At 40.4% G+C, this 8,244-nt stretch overlaps 2 non-coding genes and 4 pseudogenes across 2 annotated transcripts; all 6 read right to left on the bottom strand.

The window, feature by feature from the left end:
* Nucleotides 1–2,406: 2,406 nt before the first annotated feature.
* LOC144514309 (5S ribosomal RNA) lies at nt 2,407–2,525 on the bottom strand (annotated as a pseudogene).
* An 864-nt stretch (nt 2,526–3,389) lies between these two features.
* Nucleotides 3,390–3,507, bottom strand: LOC144514304 (5S ribosomal RNA; annotated as a pseudogene).
* An 861-nt stretch (nt 3,508–4,368) lies between these two features.
* Nucleotides 4,369–4,489, bottom strand: LOC144514311 (5S ribosomal RNA; annotated as a pseudogene).
* Nucleotides 4,490–5,355: 866 nt separating this feature from the next.
* On the bottom strand, nt 5,356–5,474 carry LOC144514297 (5S ribosomal RNA). The gene has a single exon (XR_013501304.1). It is a non-coding gene; the product is annotated as a 5S ribosomal RNA (ribosomal RNA).
* An 872-nt stretch (nt 5,475–6,346) lies between these two features.
* Nucleotides 6,347–6,466, bottom strand: LOC144514313 (5S ribosomal RNA). The gene has a single exon (XR_013501310.1). It is a non-coding gene; the product is annotated as a 5S ribosomal RNA (ribosomal RNA).
* An 869-nt stretch (nt 6,467–7,335) lies between these two features.
* LOC144514307 (5S ribosomal RNA) lies at nt 7,336–7,455 on the bottom strand (annotated as a pseudogene).
* Between the last annotated feature and the right edge of the window lie 789 nt (nt 7,456–8,244).

The following is an 8,244-nucleotide window of genomic DNA, read 5'->3' as shown; positions in this document are numbered from 1 at the left end:
AACAAGAGCATGTTAATTCATGGGTCCAAAGTGCATGAACTCCCTACCGCGAATTGGTATTGAACACTGTGAGGTTGTTTATTTTAAGTTTAGTAAAGATGTTGCTTCAGTTGCATCCTCCCATTGAGGAGGTTTCCTTGTCAGCTCTCTCTCCAGCAAGGAGGAGTGGCGCAGCCCTCTGGCGATGGTGAAATAAAGGCTTTGCAAACCACTGTCTTTATTTTCTAAGCTCACTGGAAGTAGCCCAATCTCTGTTTCAAAGAAAAGAAGGGTTAAAGGAATGGCAATTCAGTGTGTTTTCAGCCCTTTTGTTGGACAGAGAGTGGCATCTAGTGAGCTCCAGAGAGCTGAAGACAGTGTTGACTATGCTTCATTTGACCATGCTAAGCCCTCTGCTGACGGAGGAAAGAAAGAAACACACAGCACCCGGGCTGATACGGCGGATCTCCAATCCAAGTACTGACCGGCCCGACCCTAGCTTAGCTTCGGAGTCGGACGAGATCAGGAGCGTGTTCGGGGTGAGGCATGTGCCGTAGCGGTGTACTTAAGTAGAAAACAAGCTGTTTAAAGTGCTGATGAACCCCAGAGGTTCTCAAAACTGTTGAGAAGACGCGGTTTGGGGTTGAGGTACTCAGCTACATGTAATCACACTAGTAGTGCACCTATACATTTTGCAGTAGCTCTCTGGTAGTTCAGCTACATTCATCTTCGAACCAACAAAGTTGAATTGCTTTTTTGCTCTCTTTTTTCAGGAATTGCTGTAATTAACACTGCTGTATTTTTAAGCTATCAATCATTTGTTTTGTTCCATATTTATTCATTCATTTTAGCCTGTTGCTATATGTATTCTTACATGTATGTATTTCCATGTTTATTTTTCATTACTGTGAATTATTTCTCAATTCTTTTGCAGACTTTACCTTTACTCAGACTTGAGCTGGCTTGTCTTGTCTTCCGTGAAATTTGCATGATCCAAAATGTAGATATCTTTGATTTCAAACTATCCCGAATCGGCACAATCTTGAAGAACAAGAACAAAAGAAATTCTACTGGTCAGAGTGCTTGAACTCCTACTTGAGTGTGAGCACATGGCGGAGTTGTTTATTTTTAGTTTTACTAATTAAAGATGTTGCTTCAGTTGCATCACTCCATTTGCACAGTTTCCTTGTCAGCTCTGTCTCCAGCAAAGGAGGAGTAGCGCCCTCTGTGCGATGGTGAAATGAGGCTTTTGCAAACCACTGTCTTTATTTTTCCCAAGCTCACTAGATGGCAATCTCTGTTCAAAGAAAGAAGGGTTAAAGGAATGGCAATTCAGTGTGTTTTTCAACCCACTTTGGTGAACAAGAGAGTGGCATCTAGTGAGCTCAGAAAATGAAAGACAGTGTTTTTGCTTTGCTTCATTTGACCATTACTAAGCGCCCTCTGCTGGCGGAGAAAAACACAGCACCGGGTGTCCCAGGCGGTCTCCCATCCAAGTACTGACCTGGCCCGACCCTGCAGCTTCCAAGATCTGGCGAGATCGGGCGTGTTCGGGTGGTATGGCCGTAGCGAGTGTACCAGAGTGACAAGCTGTTAAAGACGATGAACCGGAGGTTCTCAAAACTGTGTGAAGAGCGCAGTTTGGGAGTTGAGAGTACTCAACTGCATGTAATCACACTATTAGTGCACCTGTACATTTTGCAGTAGCTCTCTGCGTAGTTCAACTACATTCATCTTCGAACCAACAAGTTGAGTGCTTTTGCTCTCTCTAGGTACTGTAAATTAACACTGCTTTGTATTTTTAAGCATTCTTTCATTTGTTTTTGTTCCATATGTATTCATTCATTTAGCCTGTTGCTATATGTATTCTTACATGTATGTATTTCCATGTTTATTTTTCATTACTGTAATTATTTCTCAATTCTTTTGAACTACCTTTACTCAGACTTGAGTGACTTGTAGATCTTCCGTAAATTTGCATGATCCAAAATGTAGATATCTTTGATTTCAAAACTATCAGATCGGCTGATCTTGAAGAACAAGAACAAAAGAATTCATGGTCAAGTGCATGAACTCCTACTTGAGTTGTTGAACACTGTGAGGTTGTTTATTTTAGTTTTAGTAAAGATGCTTGCTTCCAGTTGCATCCTCAGTTACAGTTTCCTTGTCAGCTCTGTCTCCAGCAAAGGAGGAGTAGCGCCCTCTGGCGATGGTGAAATGAAGCTTTGCAAACCACTGTCTTTATTTTTCTAAGCTCACTAGATGGCAATCTCTGTTCAAGAAAAGGGTTAAAGGAATGGCAATTCAGTGTGTTTTCAACCCTTTGTTGAACAGAAAGTGGCATCTAGTGAGCTCAGAAAATGAAGACAGTGTTTTGCTTTGCTTCATTTGACCATTACTAGCGCCCTCTGCTGACGGAAAAGAAAAAGCTTACAGCACCGGGTATTCCCAGGCGGTCTCCCATCCAAGTACTGACCCGCCCGACCCTGCTTAGCTTCCGAGATCGGACCGAGATCGGGCGTGTTCAGGTGTGGTATGGCCGTAGCGAGTGTACCAAGTGAAAACAAGCTATTTAAAGACGATGAACCCCAGAGGTTCTCAAAACTGTTGAAGAGCGCAGTTTTGGGGTTGAGGAGTACTCAACTACATGTAATCACACTAGTAGTGCACCTACACATTTTGCAGTAGCTCTCTGGTAGTTCAACTACATTCATCTTCGAACCAACAAGTTGAATTGCTTTTTTTGCTCTCTTTTTCGGTACTGTAATTAACACTGCTGTATTTTTAAGCATTCTTTCATTTGTTTTGTTCCATATTTATTCATTCATTTAGCCTGTTGCTATATGTATTCTTACATGTATGTATTTCCATGTTTATTTTTCATTACTGTAATTATTTCTCAATTCTTTTGAACTTTACCTTTACTCAGACTTGAGTGACTTGTCGTCTTCCGTAAATTTGCATGATCCAAAATGTAGATATCTTTGATTTCAAAACTATCCAGATCGGCACAATCTTGAAGAACAAGAACAAAGAATTCATGGTCAAAGTGCATGAACTCCCTACTTGAGTGTTGAACACTGTGAGGTTGTTTATTTTAGTTTTAATTAAAGATGTTGCTTCCAAAAAAAAGTTGCATCCTCCGTACAGTTTCCTTGTCAGCTCTGTCTCCAGCAAAGGAGGAGTAGCGCCCTCTGGCGATGGTGAAATGAAGCTTTGCAAACCACTGTCTTTATTTTCTAAGCTCACTAGATGGCAATCTCTGTTCAAAGAAAAGGGTTAAAGGAATGGCAATTCAGTGTGTTTTTCAACCCTTTGTTGAACAGAAAGTGGCATCTGGTGAGCTCAGAAAATGAAGACAGTGTTTTGCAGCTTCATTGACCATTACTAGCGCCTCTGCTGACGGAAAGAAAACACAGCACCGGGTATTCCCAGGCGGTCTCCCATCCAAGTACTGACCCGGCCCGACCCTGCTTAGCTTCGAGATCGGACGAGATCGGGCGTGTTCAGGGTGGTATGGCCGTAGCGAGTGTACCAAGTGAAAACAAGCTATTTAAAGACGATGAACCCCAGAGGTTCTCAAAACTGTTGAAGACGCAGTTTGGGGTTGAGGAGTACTCAACTACATGTAATCACACTAGTAGTGCACCTATACATTTTGCAGTAGCTCTCTGGTAGTTCAACTACATTCATCTTCGAACCAACAAGTTGAATTGCTTTTTTGCTCTCTTTTTTTCGGTACTGTAATTAACACTGCTGTATTTTTAAGCATTCTTTCATTTGTTTTGTTCCATATTTATTCATTCATTTAGCCTGTTGCTATATGTATTCTTACATGTATGTATTTCCATGTTTATTTTTTTCATTACTGTAATTATTTCTCAATTCTTTTGAACTTTACCTTTACTCAGACTTGAGTGACTTGTAGATCTTCCGTAAATTTGCATGATCCAAAATGTAGATATCTTTGATTTCAAAACTATCAGATCGGCACAATCTTGAAGAACAAGAACAAAGAATTCATGGTCAAAGTGCATGAACTCCTACTTGAATTGTTGAACACTGTGAGGTTGTTTATTTTAGTTTTAATTAAAGATGTTGCTTCCAGTTGCATCCTCCGTACAGTTTCCTTGTCAGCTCTGTCTCCAGCAAAGGAGGAGTAGCGCCCTCTGGCGATGGTGAAATGAAGCTTTGCAAACCACTGTCTTTATTTTCTAAGCTCACTAGATGGCAATCTCTGTTCAAAGAAAAGGGTTAAAGGAATGGCAATTCAGTGTGTTTTCAACCCTTTGTTGAACAGAAAGTGGCATCTAGTGAGCTCAAAACATGAGACAGTGTTTCTTTGCTTCATTGACCATTACTAACGCCCTCTGCTGACGAGAAAAGAAAAGCTTACAGCACCGGGTATTCCCAGGCGGTCTCCCATCCAAGTACTGACCCGGCCCGACCCTGCTTAGCTTCGAGATCGGACGAGATGCGGGCGTGTTCAGGAGTGTGGTATGGCCGTAGCGAGTGTACCAAGTGAAAACAAGCTATTTAAAAGGCGGTGAACCCCAGAGGTTCTCAAAACTGTTGAAGACGCAGTTTGGGGTTGAGAGTACTCAACTACATGTAATCACTAGTAGTGCACCTATACATTTTGCAGTAGCTCTCTGGTAGTTCAACTACATTCATCTTCGAACCAACAAGTTGAATTGCTTTTTTGCTCTTTTTTCGGTACTGTAATTAACACTGCTGTATTTTTAAGCATTCTTTCATTTGTTTTGTTCCATATTTATTCATTCATTTAGCCTGTTGCTATATGTATTCTTACATGTATGTATTTCCATGTTTATTTTTTCATTACTGTAATTATTTCTCCAATTCTTTTGAACTTTACCTTTACTCAGACTTGAGTGACTTGTACGTCTTCCAGTAAATTTGCATGATCCAAAATGTAGATATCTTTGATTTCAAAAACTATCAGATCGGCACAATCTTGAAGAACAAGAACAAGAATTCATGGTCAAAGTGCATGAACTCCTACTTGAATTGTTGAACACTGTGAGGTTGTTTATTTTAGTTTTAATTAAAGATGTTGCTTCCAAAAAAAAGTTGCATCCTCCGTACAGTTTCCTTGTCAGCTCTGTCTCCAGCAAAGGAGGAGTAGCGCCCTCTGGCGATGGTGAAATGAAGCTTTGCAAACCACTGTCTTTATTTTCTAAGCTCACTAGATGGCAATCTCTGTTCAAAGAAAAGGGTTAAAGGAATGGCAATTCAGTGTGTTTTCAGCCCTTTGTTGAACAGAAAGTGGCATCTAGTGAGCTCAGAAAATGAAGACAGTGTTTTGCTGCTTCATTGACCATTACTAGCGCCCTCTGCTGACGGAAAAGAAAAAGCTTACAGCACCGGGTATTCCCAGGCGGTCTCCCATCCAAGTACTGACCCGGCCCGACCCTGCTTAGCTTCCGAGATCGGACGAGATCGGGCGTGTTCAGGGTGGTATGGCCGTAAGCGAGTGTACCAAGTGAAAACAAAGCTATTTAAAGACGATGAACCCCAGAGGTTCTCAAAACTGTTGAAGAGCGCAGTTTGGGGTTGAGGAGTACTCAACTACATGTAATCACACTAGTAGTGCACCTATACATTTTGCAGTAGCTCTCTGGTAGTTCAACTACATTCATCTTCGAACCAACAAGTTGAATTGCTTTTTTGCTCTCTTTTTTCGGTACTGTAATTAACACTGCTGTATTTTTAAGCATTCTTTCATTTGTTTTGTTCCATATTTATTCATTCATTTAGCCTGTTGCTATATGTATTCTTACATGTATGTATTTCCATGTTTATTTTTTCATTACTGTAATTATTTCTCAATTCTTTTGAACTTTACCTTTACTCAGACTTGAGTGACTTGTAGATCTTCCGTAAATTTGCATGATCCAAAATGTAGATATCTTTGATTTCAAAACTATCAGATCGGCACAATCTTGAAGAACAAGAACAAAGAATTCATGGTCAAAGTGCATGAACTCCTACTTGAATTGTTGAACACTGTGAGGTTGTTTATTTTAGTTTTAATTAAAGATGTTGCTTCCAAAAAAAAAGTTGCATCCTCCGTACAGTTTCCTTGTCAGCTCTGTCTCCAGCAAAGGAGGAGTAGCGCCCTCTGGCGATAGTGAAATGAAGCTTTGCAAACCACTGTCTTTATTTTCTAAGCTCACTAGATGGCAATCTCTGTTCAAAGAAAGGGTTAAAGGAATGGCAATTCAGTGTGTTTTCAACCCTTTGTTGAACAGAAAGTGGCATCTAGTGAGCTCAGAAAAATGAAGACAGTGTTTGCTGGCTTCATTTGACCATTACTAGCGCCCTCTGCTGACGGAAAAGAAAAAGCTTACAGCACCGGGTATTCCCAGGCGGTCTCCCATCCAAGTACTGACCCGGCCCGACCCTGCTTAGCTTCCGAGATCGGACGAGATCGGGCGTGTTCAGGAGTGGTATGGCCGTAAGCGAGTGTACCAAGTGAAAACAAGCTATTTAAAGGCGATGAACCCCCAGAGGTTCTCAAAACTGTTGAAGACGCAGTTTGGGGTTGAGAGTACTCAACTACATGTAATCACACTAGTAGTGCACCTATACATTTTGCAGTAGCTCTCTGGTAGTTCAACTACATTCATCTTCGAACCAACAAGTTGAATTGCTTTTTTGCTCTTTTTTTCGGTACTGTAATTAACACTGCTGTATTTTTTAAGCATTCTTTCATTTGTTTTTGTTCCATATTTATTCATTCATTTAGCCTGTTGCTATATGTATTCTTACATGTATGTATTTCCATGTTTATTTTTTTCATTACTGTAATTATTTCTCAATTCTTTTGAACTTTACCTTTACTCAGACTTGAGTGACTTGTAGTCTTCCGTAAATTTGCATGATCCAAAATGTAGATATCTTTGATTTCAAAACTATCCAGATCGGCACAATCTTGAAGAACAAGAACAAAGAATTCATGGTCAAAGTGCATGAACTCCTACTTGAATTGTTGAACACTGTGAGGTTGTTTATTTTAGTTTTAATTAAAGATGTTGCTTCCAAAAAAAAGTTGCATCCTCCGTACAGTTTCCTTGTCAGCTCTGTCTCCAGCAAAGGAGGAGTAGCGCCCTCTGGCGATAGTGAAATGAAGCTTTGCAAACCACTGTCTTTATTTTCTAAGCTCACTAGATGGCAATCTCTGTTCAAAGAAAGGGTTAAAGGAATGGCAATTCAGTGTGTTTTCAACCCTTTGTTGAACAGAAAGTGGCATCTAGTGAGCTCAGAAAATGAAGACAGTGTTTTGCTGCTTCATTTGACCATTACTAGCGCCCTCTGCTGACGGAAAGAAAAAGCTTACAGCACCGGGTATTCCCAGGCGGTCTCCCATCCAAGTACTGACCCGGCCCGACCCTGCTAGCTTCCGAGATCGGACGAGATCGAGGCGTGTTCAGGGTGTGGTATGGCCGTAGCGAGTGTACCAAGTGAAAACAAGCTATTTAAAGACGATGAACCCCAGAGGTTCTCAAAACTGTTGAAGACGCAGTTTGGGGTTGAGGAGTACTCAACTACATGTAATCACACTAGTAGTGCACCTATACATTTTGCAGTAGCTCTCTGGTAGTTCAACTACATTCATCTTCGAACCAACAAGTTGAATTGCTTTTTTTGCTCTCTTTTTTCGGTACTGTAATTAACACTGCTGTATTTTTTAAGCATTCTTTCATTTGTTTTGTTCCATATTTATTCATTCATTTAGCCTGTTGCTATATGTATTCTTACATGTATGTATTTCCATGTTTATTTTTTCATTACTGTAATTATTTCTCAATTCTTTTGAACTTTACCTTTACTCAGACTTGAGTGACTTGTAGATCTTCCGTAAATTTGCATGATCCAAAAATGTAGATATCTTTGATTTCAAAACTATCCAGATCGGCACAATCTTGAAGAACAAGAACAAAGAATTCATGGTCAAAGTGCATGAACTCCTACTTGAATTGTTGAACACTGTGAGGTTGTTTATTTTAGTTTTAATTAAAGATGTTGCTTCCAAAAAAAAAGTTGCATCCTCCGTACAGTTTCCTTGTCAGCTCTGTCTCCAGCAAAGGAGGAGTAGCGCCCTCTGGCGATGGTGAAATGAAGCTTTGCAAACCACTGTCTTTATTTTCTAAGCTCACTAGATGGCAATCTCTGTTCAAAGAAAAGGGTTAAAGGAATGGCAATTCAGTGTGTTTTCAACCCTTTGTTGAACAGAAAGTG

The sequence above is a fragment of the Sander vitreus genome, unplaced genomic scaffold, assembly GCF_031162955.1.
Source record: "Sander vitreus isolate 19-12246 unplaced genomic scaffold, sanVit1 ctg539_0, whole genome shotgun sequence".
In the NCBI taxonomy this organism is placed as follows: domain Eukaryota; kingdom Metazoa; phylum Chordata; class Actinopteri; order Perciformes; family Percidae; genus Sander; species Sander vitreus.
The sequence above is the reverse complement of the archived record's forward strand: the minus strand, read 5'-3'. Positions and strand labels throughout refer to the sequence as shown.